Source organism: Ambystoma mexicanum, chromosome 4q, assembly GCF_040938575.1.
Source record: "Ambystoma mexicanum isolate Mex_15411 chromosome 4q, UKY_AmexF1_1, whole genome shotgun sequence".
Taxonomy (NCBI): Eukaryota; Metazoa; Chordata; class Amphibia; order Caudata; family Ambystomatidae; genus Ambystoma; species Ambystoma mexicanum.
Window position 1 is genome coordinate 504,895,615 of NC_090928.1, and position 21,121 is coordinate 504,916,735.

Below are 21,121 nucleotides of genomic sequence, written 5' to 3' on the forward strand. Positions count from 1 at the left end.
GTCTCAGCTAGTGTTTCCTTGTGTCCCTGAGCTTGTGGGAACAGCAGTATTTAGATGTCTATAATTCCATCCCAGATAATACTAGAGAGTATTATAATGATAGTGCTCTTGTGAATGGCCAGGAGACTCCTGCCATCAGAGACACTGGAGCCAGCATAACTGTGGTGGATGAATCATTTTTCAAGGTGGAGGATGTTGCTAAGGCACCCAAACGCCTCACCAAGTTAGCTGGAGGCCCTGTGCAAAGGCTTCCCCAGTTACCAGCTCTCATCCAGTGTAATGATATGACTGTCAAAATACCTGTTAGTGTGCAGAGTGAAGTGCCTGGGAGAGTCCTGTTGGGTAATGACTTGAAAACTCTTGGAGTTGTGTCCAGTACCCCAGGCCTCCCAGTAAAAGGAAACAGGAGCTCACTAGGCCTGCAAGTGAGAGGACCTTGAGAGGCTCTCCAGAAGAGTTGATAGAGGAAACTATCACCCCCACTCCACAGGAGTTGCTCACTGCTATTTCTGGGAAGAAAGAGCCAAAGGGAAACCCATGACCTCCAAGAAAAAGACAGCAGCCCCGTGCTACCAACAAGGACCTCCCCAGGATTGGCCAAGGTCACACCTGTGACTCCTCCACCTGCTGATGCAGAGTGAGAGGTACAACCCTGTGTGTTTGATACAGTCTCTGAAGAATCAGTTCTGGAGGAAGACATTGTTTTGGTTGGAGATCTTGACCCTTTTGACCATCCTGAGCTGCAGTCTTTACTGGCAGAAGGTGGACCCAACAGGGCAGACTTCAGCAGAGGACAAAGAGACTCTGCCCTGTCAGAACATTTAGCTTGGCAATCCCATGATCAAGTGTCAAGGTTTTTTTCTTGGGAATGTAAAATATAACCATTGCTTGTCTTTGGCCTTGAACACATCTTCAGTTTATCAGACAGCAACACACTTACTACATGTACTATCTTCATCCCAATGATTCTTCATGGGGCAAACTAATTATGGATTGATGGATCCCCTAATACTGCCTAATTTTAACATTCTTTTAATTCACGCTTCCTGCCAGAGACCAGCCTCTGCGTGCAGGACCGGGATTCAAAACTGTGATGTTCTGCATTCTCTTGCTTACAAGACAAGGGTGTTGAACGTACTTACTGCTTCTTAGCACATTCTCCTTTTACACAGTCATCTCATAACTCTGCTATCCTAGGAATCTAGGGTTGGGGTACCAGAATTACAATTTTTTGTTTTGCCTTGGGGCAGTAAAATATAATGCGAGCACAGGGGTCTACAACCTTTGGCACACCAGCGATTTTGGTCTATAACTCACAGACATAGCCAGTGTAGTCAATAGTGAGGTATCTTGGTAATTGTAGTACAATACATTTGAAGAGCTGCAGGTGGCATACCCCTGCCTAACAAATAAACATTCCCTAGCAAATAAGAATTCATGCTTCAAGGGTCCACATGAACAAATCTCGAGCCACTTAATATTAATACTATTTATTCAGTACTATGAAACTGACCTAACAGAAAACTGCACATTATAATAGACATCATAGAATTGTGCTCCAAATACATTCTAAACTAGATTGGCATACATCAAAACGATCACAATGACCATCCTGCTCACTTATCCTGGCTTCTCTATCGGCCAACGCTGCATGCTATTCTATATAATTATCCACTTTTTCCTTTCGTCTACTCCATTCCCTTTTCGCTCTCCTCGTGACACGGTCTATGTAATGTGGTCGGAGGGCTTGGTATTCCACTCAAGATAGGTCTTGGTGCATTGAAACCTCTACAGTTTTGGTTTGGCTCACTACATAAGCCTTTCAACATAGCATAGCATAGCATCTTAAACCACCACTATGTGTGTGCATAATGTTCAATGCACACATTACTTATGGATGGGATTAGAATGATCGAAATTTAAAATTACAAATTTGGAATTTAAATGTTTTAATCTCTTAAATATTTCTGATAATTGTTTGCATACACTGACAAAACCACATGAAATGGCACTTTTTCTTAATTACAACTCTAGTTAAACTTCTTGGGAGTAAAGTTACTCAGTGAATAATGTTTGGCAACAGATGGACATTATTAATGAGTACCATATTAGCCTTATCAAGTCTATTTGGGTTTCAACTCAGCTGATTGAGTCCCGAGTTGCCTCTCACCATGCCAATACAAGAGGGAGGGGACGAGGGGTTATATTTCCCATATGCAATCCAGTATGTATTCCTTAGTGCAAAGATGTGCATGTCATGATCAGATGTTTGCAAGATTTTAGCTGTGGAAAACCAGATATTCTACAAGACCTGAGCTCCTTGCTCATTCCTATTTTGGCCCCAACAACTTCCATAGTGTTTGCAATTTTGAATGTAATGTTCATGTTTTCTCTCCTGAGTGTGTGGCTGGGAAACTCTTTTAGATATTCTAGTGTAATACATCGCAATGGCATATATACAGAATGTGATCTATGCTATGTGACAGCGAAGCTAGGTTTACTATATTTTGTTCAGAGCCAATGTTCTCTGCATAATGTTGAACACATGCTTTGAATAGAGTTGCTGAGATTCTGGTGGGCTGTAAATGATTAGCCTCACACCACCTCCTCCCTTCTTAGAGGATAGTATCACTAGTCTGTGGGTTAGTAAAGCTTCCCACCGTTTCATAGTCATCAGCGTGTTAGACTCGAACTGCTCCATCTTCCAAAAAAGGCCTAGGCGTATTTTTAATATGATGGTTTGTGTAGAGGAGGTGCCCCGCTCTATACGGAGATGATAAATAACCAGAAGTCAGACTCTTGGGCATATTGCTAATGGCACGCAAGCAGTGATTTTCAAGTTTTTGAATTTCTTTTTTATATTTGCTTCCCCAAATTTCTGTGCTTTATGGCATCATGGAAATAATCTTGACTTTATATATAGTGATTCATAAATTAAGTGAGTATCCACTGTTTATATGTGAGAATGATCTTACGGCTCCAAGTATTTGATTTATTGAATTAGTTATGTGTTCAACTTGATTTCTCCATGTTAGTTTGTCATCAAGTAGAACACCAAGGTATTTATATGTTTTAACACATTAGACAGAAACATCATTTATTTTCCAAGGGAATTTACCCTTCCTATTTTTGGTATGGAGGAAAACATGATATTAGTCGTGTTAATATTAATGACTAGATTGTTCTCGTGTGAATATTTACTCAGTAAAGTGTGCTGTGGCTGGAGTCCTGGGGGGTCGAGGGGTTCAGGTCCATCAGTGCCATGTTGTCAGCATAGGCAATCCATTCAGACGTGTGGTGCTTAATTTAGGAGGATACGACCTGTCATTCTTGAATGAAATAGACAGATTCGAAAAATATAAATTGAATAACATGGGCACCAATACGCAGCCTTGTTTTAGCCCCTAATAAATGGGGATAGAGTCAGTAAGCCCCCCAATTTGACTAGTTCTAATTTTCAGAGTGGTGTTCTTGTCCAGTGCTATAATCATACACAATAGCCTTGCCAGGACTCCCCAAGCTTTCAAGTTCTGCCATTAATGTTCTCGGTTGATAGTATCGAACACTGAGCTAAAGTCGATAAAGGAGATGTACTGCACTTGTTTGGAATAACTCCAAGCTCTTTGAATTGCAGTTACCAAGGATAGTATGTGAGTCATGGTCATTGAGCCTTTCCTAAATCCAGTTTGGTTTAGAAGTATCTGTTTAGTATTGATCCACTCTTTTGATACAGATAGTAGGACTCTGGCAGAATTTTCAGCCAGAACGTTGAGCAGTATTTATACGGATCATTCTTGGCCCAGCGCTTGTAGAAAGGGACTGTAATGCTCATTGTCAGGCTAGGGTTAAGTGTTTATTACTAATGTACCGGAACAGTTTATATAATAATGTGCCCTACATGGTCGAGCTCTTTTTCAGTGAGGTGTTGCAGGTACCACCCGGGCCAGGTGCTCTAGACTCATTAACTTTTCTGATGATGTTGGTTATGTCTGCAACAGTCAGCTTAGAGCTCCAATACTGTGAGGCAATAGGGTCAGCATGAGTATCAGTGGTGTCCCTGCCTATCAAGTTGCTTACATATGTTTGCCGCTGGGGTTTAGAAGCAACATCAGAAGTTTTAATAGCAACATGGTTTCCCTTCACAAGACTCCAAAATGGACTGATATTGATTGTCTTGCATATCCCAACTAGGGATTGCTATTGATAAATTCTCTTTAATGTTTGGTGTATATCTTAATCATTTCTGATAAGCTCCTTTCTCTATTCTGCAGTAATAACAAGCCTTTTGAGCATTTGAAAAGTGCTCGTGTATATATCAGATATGTTTTCGAAATATCCCTCTTGCAGCAGCAATGTCTGTGTCTATGTCTGTGCCATATGTGTCATTTTCCTCTATTTCTATTTGGTTGAAAAGCGCCCGACAGTCTCACTTATCACATTGTTATAAATAGTAAGAAAATGCACACATTAATCTGAAGATGCTCTCCTTGGGGAATAGGGGATTGTATGTGTTAAGGGTGTCGAGTTTAGCAGTTTATCACAGTCAATCATGTTTGGCAACAGCTGGACATTATTTCTATTGATTTATTTAATGTGATACCTTTTTTTTAAACACAAACTTTAAACATAAATCAAAAACCAAATCAACAAATTCATATAAGCACATTCACAAAAATCGTATATGATATACAGGAAATACCAATGGTAATGAATTAATATATACAAAAATATAATTTCCAATCCAAAAAATGTGTTGCTGGGTTTTACACCTCAAAGATCAATTTACATTACATAATATTCAATATAATGGAGACCAACACTGATTATTGTGAGGTCTGATTGCTTCTTATGGATGAGATGAATCTGAATTTGTCAATAGGAGGCCACCCTGTATGGGGAGAGAGAGGGACAGGGGGTAGTGGTGGAAAGAAAAGGGCAAGCTTCTGTTAGAGACATGTACACATGGTCCTATCACAGATTGAAAACCTTCACTGTTTCTGACCCATTAAGAGATGGCTACTCCCATGTGGAATGGTCCTTAATTGTCCCGCTCTCTCACCATACAGGATGGCCTCCTATTGACAAATTCAGATTCACCAGCCCTGAAGAAAGTGGTTCCAATAACTTATTCACCACTGAAACCGGTTGGCTTTTTGTGTGCCCTGACCGAGCAAACACGGATCAGTGAGATCCACGAGCCAGGCCACAAGCTTGATCCCAGTCCTAATGAATATCAGGAGGGATCGTGTATGAAACTTGAGGAACAGAGCCTACAATAAGATTTAGATCTCTGAACCCCAAGAAATAGTTGTTTTGTATCAACTTTGGTCCAGTACTCCGAAAGTGTGTAAATAAACATCCCGCGAAGCAAATACACGTGAATCAAACATTGCTTCTCGATTTATATATTGTTTCCAGTCGAGAAACACTCGATTACCATCTTTGTTTTAACAAGTTCCATTCCAAGAAACCTAAATAAAATGTAATGTTTACCTGGAAAACAACCAAAAAAAACCTACAATAAATAGAATCTCGACGGAAAAGGAAAACGGGAATACTAAACTATGGATTAACTCCAAAACAGAAGAAATATTTAAATAGAATCTACTTGAATCAAATTGTACCAGAAAAGGTATACATCCATTTTTCTATATCATCTAATGGCATAGAATTAAACAGACATGAGTAATTAATGTCCCATACTTTGATTACTTGGCCTGTTCTTAGAATATTCTTCTCAGACCATATTAATCTGGTAGTAGCATGATTTGTTAATAGGTTGCCTATATTACTAGAACGAGGGGCATGATTGATGCCTCCGATCATCAGGATTAATGCCTCATGATCACTCTAATTATTCATGTGCATATATATATCATTTAAAATCATTGCAACCTCACCACTTGTGCATATATAATCAAGGGTACTCTGCACTCTTCCTGCCCTCCAGGTATAATTACCCTGGCAGTCGCTGTGCGTGCACTCATTGATTATTTTGAGGTTCCAACCTACAAATAAAACGCAACCAGCAATCTTTTTCAGGGTCCATAATTCTGTGTTCCATACGACTATATGGTTGCAGAAGCTTATTTGAAGTGGTGCCACAGCCCCCTTTAATATGGCAATTCAAGTGACCTGCGACTATTATAAAGTTACCCTCAGTCTCTCTCTTCCAGTGACTGATTAATCATGCAACTGTTCTTGAATAAGTTCTCTATGGGAATCCCCAGGGAGATTGTAGATGTTCACTAACAGTATTTTACCCATGCCCGCTTCACCGATACAGTAACTTCAACAGCTTTGACATATTCTTTGTTAGATGTAACAATTTGTCAGGAAGTTATTGATTTCTCAACCCCTTTTAGGAGACCCCAAAGGGTCTTCCAAACTTTCGCTTTGAGGCTAGAGTGTGGTATAACATATATCCATCTATAACAACGGGGGAGCGTAACAATGTTTCTTGAAGCATAAAAAAGGAATGATTAGTAATGAGGGGTAAAGAATCAGACTGTGTAAGGAAATGTTTAAAACCATGTTTGTTCCACACCAACAGCTGACTCAAGGTTTATGCATCACTAACGGTAAAGCATCAGCTAGCCATTTAAGAGTATTTTGAATATCGTTAATTTGCACTTGTTTGCCTTCAATCTAAGTGGGTTTATTACATTTGTTGTTTTTGAGGATGTTAGCTTTCACAGAGAACAGGGGATCTTCAGCCTCTGGGTCAACATTCACACCCAAGCCGACTTGCGCCAGGCTGGTCTTATGCATACAGATAAGTTGTGCTGAGGCTAGTACTTTACAATGTAATGCCGTCACATTAGGATTGTGCCCCTTTAGAGGTTCCACAAATGCAAAGTCTTAAGAGAGGATCACTCTGAGTTGGGGTATCTTATGTAGGCAAGAAAGTACTGCTGACCTTGGCAACCATTTACCTCTCGCTTTCTGATTCATGTTCTTTACTATACAGATTTTATTATGGTCCTGCGAGGGAGCCTTGGGAGTGCTTGAAGATTCCACCTCCAATACGGAATACTCCCGCTTCCTCATCTTGGGTTTCCCGGAGGGGGTAGAACATTTGTTTACACTATTATCCATACTGTCAGAGAGGTCAGTGTCCTGGTTACTACTATTAACCAGTGATATCTCGTTGGTATTTTCAGTCAATACCCAACTTGTAAGTGTTCCTGGACTTTTAGCAAGGTGCTTTCTTTTCTGAGCTTTTTTGGATAGAGGGTTAGCGGTTTCCAGGAGCGGTGATACTACTAGAACCTGGGCTTTTTTTGAAGCAGCCTTTTTAGCCCTTCTCCACTGCTTCCGTGAAAAAAAAGCTACAGAATTTTCATTAGGTACCACCGGCATCTCTTCAGATAGAATAATCTCTGTATTTGCCAATGGGACCTCTGTAGATTTGTCAACTGGCACCACATTCTCAGTAGTGAGCCCAGGATCAGGCAAGTTCAGTTGAAGTACAGTGTTCATGTGGATTCTTCCACACAACCTCAGAAGAATTTTAAGAGCAAATTGTAATGAGGAAATAGAAGCATGGAGGTCCACTATTGCAGCTGCATTAGATAGAGAAACTTCAGTTTGTCGGCTCTCGTTATGGGTAGCCGAGTCCTCAATATTTATTTGAAGATTCAGGGATTCTGAGAGCCGCCCCGTGGCCACTTCTGCCAGAGGACTATTAGCAGGGTGAAAGACCTGTGCCGCCACCGCCATTACTGCTTTTTTGGGAGTATTCACATTGCTCTCATTTTGTGAGCCTCCTTTAGTAGTTGGGGGAGCCATCAAACGTTGAATTGATAGACAAAGATCTAACAAAGAATTGTTATCCATGTCCTCATAATTCGTGGTGTCAACAGGAATAGTGCCATTACGTATAGAGGCAGTAGCCTCCTCTTGCACCGTATCTTTAACGGTAGGCAGAGTATGTTGGAATAGCGCCGGTATAGTTCCTCGTTCGTTCAGCACTGCTGAGGGAATGGTCGGTTGATGCCGGGGACCGCAATATCCTCTTTCTGCTTGCCCTTATTCTTTCTCAGGTTATAATTGAGTTTAGCAGTTCTGATCACACTGCTTACCGTGTGTTTGCTACGATGGTAGATTTCTAGTGGGATGAGTCCCTTGATAAATAGATGGAAGCAGGATGGTCCTGCCCTCGCCTGCCCGTGAGTGACCACGAAGGAGCACTTCCATACCACTTCACCACAGGCGCACTCAGGGCCTGAATGGGGTTTAAATGCTGTTTGTTTCTGGTTCAGTTGCTGCAGCTACTCCTTGTCAATAGGAATAGTGGAAAGACTGTCAATGTCAGGAGTAACACCACGAAGGATCACTTCCACACCACTTTGCCCCCCCTTGACATTATTAATGAGTACCATATTAGCCTTATCAAGCCTATTTGGGTTCTAACTCAGCCAATTGAGTCCCGAGTTGCCTCTCACCATACCAAGACAATATTGTCAACAGATGTAGAAGGTTCATGAAAAGCCAATCTCGTAACTAACGGAAAATGATCACTTCGTCTTTATTCATAATCTGAACATTATAACAAAGGATGCAGGTTATAACTCATGAAGCAATAGTCAATGGTCAATGGTGGTAGCCGAGTAATGTGTCACTCTGGAATACTGTCCTGGTATATCACCCGTAATCCGTCCTTTCAACATGAATAGATTCTGCATGTACATGGCTTCATTCCAGCTCTTCCATTTGCTATCTTCATTTGTTTGTTTTAAGATAGTGTCCTTGACATCAAGAGCGCCATTCTTGTCTATGATGTCCACAGCTGGGTACACTGTTGGAATGTTGACATTGAAGTCACCAAGCACTGCCACAAATATGTTGTTTTGCAATTGGTAGGTTTTCATCAGCTTGTAGAAAGTATGTTTAATTTCTTCATGTAATTGATGGCCAGGAGGATCATAGATGTTTCATGATCGGGATGTTTTTTAAAGGGCCCGACCAGTTCCTCTTAACTATCCCAGCTATTATATTTTCCAAGTGGCAGGGCATCTCATTAATATGGCAGTTGTTTTCTATTAGCCCACACTTAGGTCTTCCCTTTTTCCTTTAGTTGTTTTTTTTGTATAGTATTGTACTTTTCACATGTCAAAATATGCATAACCCAAGTTTCCTCTAAGATCATCATAATATTGTGTTCCATCAGTTCCTACAGACCATTCTCCTGTGTGTAGTGTGAATGGCCGTGTGTGTGCCAAGATAAAATGTACTGGGGAGTGTTAGGGCCCCTAGCGATAGATTTTGGTTGTAACACAGAAGGTAGTCAGTTCCTTTCACTGTGATTGGGATCAAATGTATCAATCACTACATTATGTGCTAGGGTAGCACTTCATCTTCCGTCATCTCACAAGTTGATTAGGATTCGTTCAGTACTTGGGTTGATGGTAGGTTTTCTAGTGGGATGACGTTTGGTCCCTAGGTCAGCTAAGATCATAGCCTAATACTTGAAAGTCGTTTGTGTAATTCATAAGAAATGAGAGAATAGAATAAGAGGTGAAATGAATAATGGAAGTGGCCAGATCAGTGTCCTCCAGTTGTTAAACCATTTTGGTGCAACCTTATTTAATCGTACATAAAGAGGATATAGAGCTGAAACAAAATTAAGTACTACAGCTCGATTTAGGTGACAATGAGAGCTGTAGCAGAAAACGCTTTGTAGCTGCATAGCCTTCCTATCCTGCATATTGTTCATAAGTGGTACAGTGTAAACATGATCAGAGCTTTTGGCAGACCAAAGAAGAGTCTTGAAGTTAGAGGTTCCTGCAAGTCGATGGACGCTGTTGATCCCAATACACGTTACATTTCTTTCATCTTTCCTTTTGTCACAAGTCATGTGAGTGTTATCACTTTATGTCCAACTAGTATAAAACATGTCTCAACGTATTTGAGATGGGGTAGCCATCTTTAGATGTGCTGTTTATCAGAAGCTGATTTTAACATGTTTTTAATGTACAGCATTTTATATCCTCTTTTTATATGAATTACATTGTTGCTGTTTGTTATGGATAATTGCTATCCGAAATAACGGATTTTTGACTGACTGACTGGCTGTTATCACTATTCACAATGATAGTAGGCCCCTCCTCAATTTCATCCAAGTGAAATAATGGCTCCAGACCATCCAGTGGAATGGAAATAGCTAAGGGTTTTGTGGTTTTGTTTTTTTTTGGTAGATTGATTAAGGCCAGCATCCTCACCAGTGGCCTTTTAGTTTCCTTTTTGAAGGAAGCTGTGCATATCTTTGCTGTTAGTGCCTAGCGCCTTACCATAATTTTATGGGGTTTTGTTTTTGTGTCGAAGATGCTCGAAGTATCATTTACATCATCCATCATTACCAAGGTTAGGGCAGTACTACTTTCTAGTTTGTTCCTCTTGTTTGTCTTTTTTTGGTTTTTCTTAATACCTCGTAGTGTGCTGTGATGTGGTGGTGGCCGTTTCATCAGTTAATAGTTTGCCTTAGCCTCTCTAAGGTCAATTACTAGCTTTTTCTGATTCTTTCTATGAAGTTTGTTTCTCCTTATTTTGGGTTAGGGCCTTCGCTGGAAAATGAGATGGCCCTTTCTTCCAATGTTTGGGTATTGTCTTTCTGTTTAATGTTTTTTGCCAATATCATGAATACTTTCCATACCAGTGGAGTTCATCAGGGGCATTTGAGGTGTACAAATCAAGCTGTTGTCTAAGGGCTCTTTGCTAGTATAGTGTATGTCAATTTGTTTATTTGTGACACCTGAGAGGGTCTTAGTCGGTTCTTTGTTACAGGCATATTCTTTAGCATTGAGCTCTGGTAGGTTTAACCTTTTCGATCTAGGCTCAGATTCAAAATTCAATGACGTTGAGGAAAACAGCACATTGTTGCTTTTAGCATTATCGCTGCAGTTGGAAAAATCCTTGGCTTCTAATAGTATGTGAATAATCTCGCTTAATTTGGAACTCAAACAGGCCAATGAGAAGCTTAGTTGTTGCTTAAGTGACGGCCAAGAGGAAGTCACAAGCGAGGAGATGGAAAAGTTGGTAATTGTATTGGTATGGACAGTAGGAGTGCTAGGTTTGCTTATATCTTTAGTCCCTTCACAGGTGTGTGTCTGGTGAGACTTAAGTCATATTTCAAAGGCGGTGCATTGTCAAGCATTTTCTTATGATCACTCACCACAGTGGCAGGCTCCATTTGCCATGCAGAGGTGCCTGAACGTTTCACATCGATGTGACGAGTGACCAAGTGTAGTGAGGGAGCTGCAAACATTTTTAGTAAACTAATGGGCTGAAATGGGGCATCTTGTATCACAAATTCAGTGAGAAAATGTCAGAATATGCATAATCCAAATTTCCTGTAAGATCGTATTGATATGTGGCTGTGTGTAGTAGGAATGGCCATGTGTGCTCGAAGATAGAATGGATAGGGGAGTGTTTGGGTGTAGCTATCAATTTCAGACGTAGCGCAGAAGGTAGCTAGTTCCATTCACTGGGATTGGCATCATATTTGTCAAGCACAACATTATGCGCTAGGGTAGCACTGCATCTTCCGTCACCTCCCAAGTTGATTAGGATTCGCTTGGGTTGATAGTAGGTTGCGTGTTAAGCAAATAAAACATTTAATAAATGCTAGGTCAAAAACAGTGCACAAGAAAATTGTATAATGTGTTTTTAGTATGTGTTTGCAAACAATATATGCCAGTGTTGTGGCAGTGTAAGACACACAAATCATGCTGATTCCTATACATGCCCAGGCTGGCTTCACCAATATATGCCAGTATCCCCACATAAGAACATATTCGCTTTGATGATGCAGCCAGCAATTAATCTATATGAATAATATTGATGCTGTCTGTGGCAGGATAGGCCATTAGCCCCATATAAAGACATACAAGTTGACTTTGTCAATAATGGCAGTGCACGTGCCATGATACAGCAAAAACAAATGTCTATGCTGACTACACTACTGTATATACATATTTACAAATGCACAATCCTTTCCTTGCATGTACTCCTGCATATACATTCTCTCTCTCTCTCTCTCTCTCTCTCTCTCTCTCTCTCTCTCTCTCTCTCTCTCTCTCTCTCACATACACACACACAGTCACAAAGCTTTTAAAAGATAATATTTGTTCACCTGCAGTGCTCACCATCTCAGCCACCTCAGCTCTGCACTCCCACTGCTCTCAAGGCTGGCAAGGAAGCAGGGGAATGTGTCAATCATACACCTCTACCTGAGAACTTGGTTCCTTACATAGGTGCAGAGTATAAGCAGCTCAATACCCCATGCCCGGTTAAACAATTGGGAGCTGCAAGTGCACACCATAAATATTTCACAGGGCACAGTACCACACTCAACATGGCCAACGCGATATGCAAGACTTGGGAGAAAGAAAATCCTCTTGGCTTTGCATGACTCATTGTACATGCACAGTTGTGAAAGCCTACTCAAGTTGGCCCAGAGCTTTCTGATTGGCTTTGTCTCGTCCATAATAGGTAGTGAGTCAGTGTCCTGTCACTGATAACGGACAAGCCGCCCCTGTAGAAAAGGGCATCATTGTATACTAAATGCTGTAAAATGGATACAATTCAGATCACTATGCACTCTTGAGACTTAAAGCAATATTCATTAATGATGATTACCATTTTGTGTCAATTTCTTCCAATATTTTTTAAATATGTATTTGTTATTTGCCAATTTTGCAATAAAACAATTCATTATGCAAGTACATGGTGTAACATCAGTTGTTCATTTGTCATGAATTATTTTTTTCATTTTTGTGTTGCTTTAGTTAAGAACAATTTTTAGCAAACTAAAAGAAAGCAGAGACAAGGCTCTATGTTACATCAAAAGTGGTCAATACAAGATACCTTCCTAGATATCCAAAAAGGAAAAAGCATCAGAAAAAGAGCACATGTCTACGTTCTTTCACTTGGATAAATAGGATTCAGGAATTGAGCTAAAGCATTCGTGTGACACGGTTTGTTCCCTGCTATCAACAATGACCACCAGATGTCATTCGCTTCAATCTGGGGGTCTGATAGTAGATGTCTAAACTGTTTGGTACAGCTCTCCGTTAAAGCTGTGCACAAAGCTACCAGATGCTTTATTGATTCCACAGCTAAAGTGTCAATGTTTGGTACAGCTCTCCGTTAAAGCTGTGCACAAAGCTACCAGATGCTTTATTGATTCCACAGCTAAAGTGTCAATGTTTGGTACAGCTCTCCGTTAAAGCTGTGCACAAAGCTACCAGATGCTTTATTGAGTCCACAGCTAAAGTGTCATTACAGAATCAGCATTTATCAGTGATAGATTGCCCACGGATTGCTTAGATCTCATTCGTGGGGTACAGATTTAAACGGATACGGAGAAATTGCTCACTCAATTTTTGGTCCAGTGATTGGTTTAAGTATCTGCAGACAACATCGAGTTTCCTTTGCTCTGGTGGAATATGAGAACCGTAAAAACCTTACAAGCGGACAACCAAACATCCTCAACTGGGGACTCTCATGTGTCCCTACTTGCAACACATCTCTCTTCGAGGAGAAAGTCTGCTTACACAGACTCTTCAGAAAATTTAGATTAAAGATATTTTTTGAGACAGAATTCAATTCTGAATCCCCAGTACCTCAGGACAAATGTTTGGAGTTACACCCTAAGAGTGAGTGTGACCCCCATGAACAGAATTCTATCTTAAACTTATTTGAGAAAAGTGTGCTATCCGATCTGACCAGGATCAATTATCGGAAGACTACACTTCTGAACATCAAGAATTGTCAGTTGGAACACAATGAAACTTTAGCAAAAGGCGAGGAATTAATAATCAAACCGGCTGACAAGGGATGAGCCATTATCGTGATGGATACCACCTGCTACACCAACAGATGCCTTGAACTCCTTAACAATAATACCACTTAAATCAATTTGGACAGTGACCCTCTTAATGGGATTAAGATCCTGATTGAGAAAACTGCAGAGAAAGCCCTCTGTAATGAATGGATTAGTGATAAGACATATCAATTCCTGCTCAACAAACTCGTGATAACATCTGTGTCTACGGCTTGTCCAATATATACAAGGACAGCACTAACCCTCCATTACGACCAGTAGTTAGTTGCAGGTACAGAGAGTGTGTTCGCTTCACTTGCAATCTACATAGATAAGTTACTACAACCTCTGATACAAAAAATACCTATGTATTTGAAAGATACCACCAATTTCCTTAACTGCATCAAGGACATCACAGCCTTGAGCTCAGAATGTATTCTATTTAGCCTGGACGTATGTAGCCTTTATACATTCATCTCTCATGAGGAAGGATTAGAGGCAATAGAATGGCTCCTGCTCAACTCATCGGATCTGAGGGGAAATCCACAATTTGTCCTAGAGTTACTTAAACTTATACTCTACAATAAATACTTTTGATTCGAAGGAAAGTAGTACATACATGCTTTGGGCACGTCTATGCCTATGCCTTCATGTACAAGTTTAAGCAACAATGTACTAGATCACCCCATTTGCTCTCTAAATATTCTAATCACGAAGAGATTCATAGACAATATCTTCGGCGTCTGGTGTGGACCCTTGGAGGACTTGACAACATTCTTAACTTATCTCAATACAGTACATCACAGAATTAAATGTACTATGGAGATTGGATCACCAACACTGCATTTTCTGGATGTTAGACTTGAAATCAAATGGGACTATTGCCACAACTGTTTACCATGAACCCACAGATGCTATTAATCTTTTTCATTACACCAGCTTCCACCCAAGGGCGATGATCAAATGTCTGCCATATAGTCAGATTTTGATACTCAAATGGATCATTTCTGACCCAGCTGGTGTCGATACAGAATGCTCTACATTGAAAGAGAAAAACAAGGGGGTACCCAGAAGATATCTTCAATGAAGCCAAACGGCGATCTAATGAAGTCACCAAGGACCAACTACTGACACCTAAGGAGAAAAACAAGGAAACACCTCTCCTTTTCATTTCTAAATTCTCTAGGCAGAGTTTCCAAATCAGCAAGACCATTAGGAAACACTGGGGTATTCTTCATAATGACCCTACACTATTTAAATTGTTCCCAAGGGCCCATCTGATGGCTTTTAAAAGAGTACACAACTTGAATGATAAGCTTGTGAGGGCAGAGAAACCACTCAAAGAAAAACAACTCTTTCTGAAAACAAGGAAGAAGGGCACATTTCCATGCCTCAGTTGCCCCCACTGCAACAATGTTGTAAGAGGTGACAGAATCTCCCATCCTCAAACAGGGAAAAAGATCAAATTGAGAGATATTTCGACTTGTCTGACCTCATGGTTGATTTATTCCATCAAATGCCCATGTGGGAAACTATACATAGGGCAAACCACGAGACCCGTCAAAGAAAGATGGATGGAACATAAATCAAACATAAGGTGTAAGAGTATTAGATCACTAGTAGCAAGACACTTTGAAGAGCAGCACCACACTATTGCCCAATTGAAGTTCCAGGTTGTTGAAGTAGTCAAACGACCATAGAGGGAGATTATCAATCCTTATTTTCACAGAAAGAGAAATATTGGATCCACCTCTTCGATACTATATATCCTAGAGGCCTCAATGAGGAGTGTTCATTAAACTGTTTTATATGAAGAATACACCCACCAGTATATCAAGCTCTACAACCACAAATCAGAACTGTAGACCAATGGCATTACCAATGTATCGTCTGTGTGCCATACCGGGAATGCTTAACTGATTAAAGGCAACCACATCATGGCTACACAACTAGCCACCTGCACCTGTATATGCAATATAGCTCCCCCTTTTCTCTCTCATATTGTCATTACCTATGTTGCACTTCTTCCTCTACCAGAATATGTATAGATTGGTATCCTTACATCTTAGAAAGCATGTGGAAAATAATGTCTATATTACACTATGATATATGGGTAGTGAACATCTGGAAGGAAATGATGAGACTGATTGTCTAGATCTCCTTAAAGGACTGAATACTTGTTACACCACTATAATGTCCCATAGGATATATCTTGGTGGAGTGTATAAAATGAGTCAGATGTTTACCACACCATGACAACATGTACATTGCAATACAACAATAGCAACCATGGTAAATGGGGAAATGATGGAATCCCTGTCATACATGGTACAATCTGCATGAGAATAGTATTAGATCAGGAGGGTATACTCTTGATGAATGATCATGACAGGCTTGTCTATAATTAATCAATATGACTTAGGCGATCAATTTTACTGACTTGTTAATTAATGAACAATATGTTATGGCATGGGGTAGCAAATTGGATGTTGATCCGGGGCTCGAAGGAGACCATGACATGACATACTGCATCAGTATCGTGGAGTTCTACCCTATTCATAACTCGATCTTCTAATTAGCACATTACATGTTTGTATGTCACACCAATTAGGGACCTGTTGAAATTAGAGAGTATCCGGGACCGTGGATTTCTACCTTATTCATAACTCGATTGTCTAATTAGCAAATTAACACACTACATGATTTGATGTTGCACCAAATAGAGACCTGTGGATATTATAGAATACCAATAGCCAAGATGGTTTAAATTGATCTACACAATTTCAAGATGGACGCCGGGTCTGATGTATTCCAAGTTGTCCATCTTCCTGACGTTGACTCACTATAGTTTTTAAACTTAAAAAACATGATGTGCAACACCCACCAGCATTGGCAGCCATCACCGTGCTTACCGACGCTGACACTCGAGCGACTCCAGTGGTCAACAGTGGTCCACCATCTGTTCTGGTAGGATGCTTGACATTACACTGGTACCGTACATTCAAACGTATGGATCCGGAATTCAGATGCTACAATATTTTCTATTATACTTTCACTGTAGAATGAACATGTGCTTGGACGTTTCATTGTGCAACGCCACTAACATGCAGTAAATCTTTTACCATCTCAGAGCCGGAGATCATTTTCACAAATTTACCTCGCTTATAGGAATAAATCCAAGTGCGGTGAGTGACACTTAGATCTTTTAAAAATATGATTCCAACTTTTTTGTGAGACATGAGGATCGGGCCAGAAAATATTCACAAACTGCTGTTATTCCATACAGTTGCCCACATTTTGTACTAGCTGAACAGCGCACCACAAGAGGCACAGTGTGCTTTAATTGACCCTGGACTACTTTTGGCTGTCGCTGATCTCCTCAGTGGATGGCGACACCGTGCTTGAAGTGAGTGTGCTTACAACTTTCAATTTCCTAGTTATACATGGTATTTGAGCCTTATTGTTAACAATTGATTCAAGAGGCATGTATCTAATCTAATATACATGAGAGTTCAGGTTTAGATGACTAGTAGATGTCCCTTTATCATAAGTGGAGATGCATGGGGGCAGGAACCGCTGAAGATTTATGAAGTGCAATTTAGTGCCCTGGAATAATTACGAGAATAGTATCTTGACTTCTAAGCAAGGCACCTTTTCAAAAGTTGATCCTCTTTACTAATTTGTGACTCACCTATATAAATACATATTATTTGAAGTCCCACACGATTTATCCATTCATCCTTAGTGACATTCCAGTGTCCATTATCTATACTAGTTTGGCACACATCCAGTTGGTTCTCCATACATATGGAGTATGAATAACGATTGAATATACATGTCTTGCCATACCCATGTCAATTTCATGTAGACATAGTATTGAGGATCTTCTTTATTGAAACTTAATGTATATCTGATTGACAGTGTTTGCAATATACTAAATGTGTTTTTTCTGTATGATATTCCTTCCACCGTCCAATAGGCTCATGAAGAAGCAGATTAATCCTCGAAACGCGTCAGCCAAAGACACTGGACACACGGATAGTTTTGCCTGAAAATGTTGTACTATTAAATTGCAAATTTTACTCACATTATCTGTCACAATACATTTTATTGGATTGATTGATTGATTGAACCTGCATGGTATAAAATCTCTGAATTGAATCCTTAACTGTCTTTGACGGTTCTACATAGTGTGCATGGGACGGGAGGGTTCTACTTTTAGATCTTCTATTTGGCTCTGGTGGAATATGGTCAGTTAGTTTGAATTTTGCTGCCGAATTGAGGGAGTTAGTCCAGTCCAATGTGCGCAATTTACGTTTCACCATCATAGGATTGGTATGAAGATCCTGCAATGAGCATCCAGTCTCTTCCAGCAGAGTGCATGCTTTCTTTCTCCAGTTCTGCAACAGAACTGTGTCAGAGACGATGATCTGTTTGTGTAGCATTTCAAGGATTTCTTGGCCTTCACATAAAAAAACATTTCCGCAGAAAGAAATTTGCGTGATACCTTGATCAAAGCAGAGAAACCGAAAAAATCCACTCAAAGACTTTTTACCAAACAAAAACAAGGGACCTTTCCCTGTTTAAATTGCCAACACTGCTCTAATATCATAAAAGGAGACCACATTAGGCATCCTAACAATGGAAAAAGATTCCATTAAGAGATTACACAACATGTGATTCCAAAAATGTCTTCTACACGATAAGACGTCTTTGTGGTAAATACTACGTGGGTAAAACCAGTCGTCGTGCGAAAGAAAGATGGACTGAACATAAATCCCAAATCAGGACCAAAAACTTGAAATCACCGGTATTCCGACATTTCAGAGATAATAACCACAACATTTCTCAAATGAGATTTGCCATTTTGGAAGTTGTGCACCCCCCCTCAAGGAGAGGAGATCTACCAAAATTACTAGCACAGAGAGCTCTTGTGGACACACAAACTTGATGCCATGTCCCCCCTGGGTCTCAATGAAGAATATTATCTAGGACCATTCATTTGAAACACATACCTACATTCTCCACAACTTGAGCTTTTGATAAATAGATTTGGTATCAGACTGCAAACCAAAGCAAGCTATAAGAATGTGAACCTGGTTTACAGGACAGTATAACCTTTATTACCATGTGGAACACTTCTGCTCATACAAGTGAAAAGAATGGGAACCTTATTTGCAGGACAGGAGAACTTGTATTACCGTTTCGCAACTTTTCTGCTCAGACATGTGTAAATCCTTTTAACAACAGATGTTAATAATGTGCACCTAATGAAGGGCAGCGGACATCTAATTGTCAACATGACCTCCTATCCAATAATATGGACATGAATAATTGAATAATACAGGATAAAACGGTTGAAATGTCTTCATATGGATAGAATTCCTAGAAGTGTCTTGGTTTCTCCATAATTTTAGCTACTTAAACATGCCCGGGATTTAACCAGGACAGACATTGTTTACATATGACGTAATGCACGGTATGCACGTGATTACGTCACGATGTAAACATCCAGCACGCCCGGAACTATTTAGTCAGGGCTCGAATTTTTTATCTTTATTGCGGGTTGATTGTGCTCATCTCCGTCTATTGAGCAATGAATACAGGCACAGTTCATAATATGCATCCTGAACAGAATGTGCTGTCTAGCATTTACGTCAGACGTGCACGCGCGTGATGACGTCATGGCCTAACAACACATAAATCACGTAACAACACACAAAATGGAGTCTAGCCATCCTGAGGGATCCTGACTTCTAGGGACATTACTTCGGATTAAAGGTAAGATCGTTGCCCTCAGACAGTGTTAGATCCACACTTTGGTGGACTAAATATACGAGTCATTCTCAATAATCTAACCACAGCCCTATTTTTTGTATATTTTTTTATATATTCCTTAGACCTGGGCTGCGCTCATAGAGACCGTAAACCGGACCCATTTGCATTGTAAGCCGGTACCAACCGCTGCCCCCACTTAAGGAGTGAATATCTGTATTTCCATGTAAGCCCCCCCTTTTTTTACGCACTATATAGAGATTATCCATCTCTGACTTTGATCAATAACCTGGTCATATTTTGGCCCCTTTCAACAGATACCAGTTTGAGAAGTGGAAGCCTGGATAGCTTCTTACCGTATCTAGCGTTTTAAGTTGGAAATCCCAATCCTGAAGACTGACCCACCCGGAAATCGCCCTGTTGACAGCGCTTGATAAAGATTAAAAACACAAGGTTAGAATCTTTGATGTGCCTTCCTTTTTAGTTTAGTTATCTACATATTAATATCTCTTTCATTTAGCCACTTTACCATCACATTTATGAGCACTTATTCACCAATTATTATTATTTTTTCCAATAGTATGATAAATAGGATCTTTTCATAATTAATAACATCCATATTTCTATCACCAGAGTATTTAAATGGTTATGACGAATGTTTAGAGATGGAATACAGTGATCACTACGAATACAAAGATGATGTAAAGACAGATTTATGATACTAATGTATTGAGTATATATTGTCAAAATTGTTTACAAAAACTATGTCATATTATTAATGTAAGTACAATTGTAATTTCTCTCTAGAAATCACTTATTGCCACTGATGAAGAGTGTGCTACACTCGAAACGCGTTGGGCCCCTCCTGACTTCGACATCATGAATAAAAAGAAGATGGTTTCTTGTGATATACAATTGTTTGATTGAGAAATTTTCTTTCAAGAATATTCTGTTTCTGAAAATATAGATAATTACATTTAAGGCATGTTTTGAACATTACTAATTATTGGTCTGGTTTTCCAGACAAAAGATAGTGTGCAGGGGACGTGAGTTCCCGACTAGGGAACTTATTTGTATTGTCTCCATATCACGCAACCTAGGTGTCAAGGTTGCATCCTTCTCCCCTGCACCTTAAAGTACATCTTCAGTTACATATAGTTTCTTCTCCACATCTATTATTCCTAATACATATTTGACTGAGGGTGTGCTTGTGGTGTCTATAATTCTTCTCACATTTTTCTACCCCGGAAGGGGTTGACACCGTTAAAAGACACTAGCACCCCGTGATTTTGAAATGTAATTTTCTAAAATCAATACCCTAACAGATAAATCTGCAACAACCTTAGCATTCACAGATGAAGAAGCCGAGAGGATCCTAGGACTTATCAAGGACACTAGTGCAGAGGCTACCAATAGAGATAGTCCAGACATTCTTATACAAAAACTGGAACGGCTTATACGGAGAGAAATCTCGCAAAAACTGCACGCAGCAACCCTTACCCAATATTACAAATCCAAAAG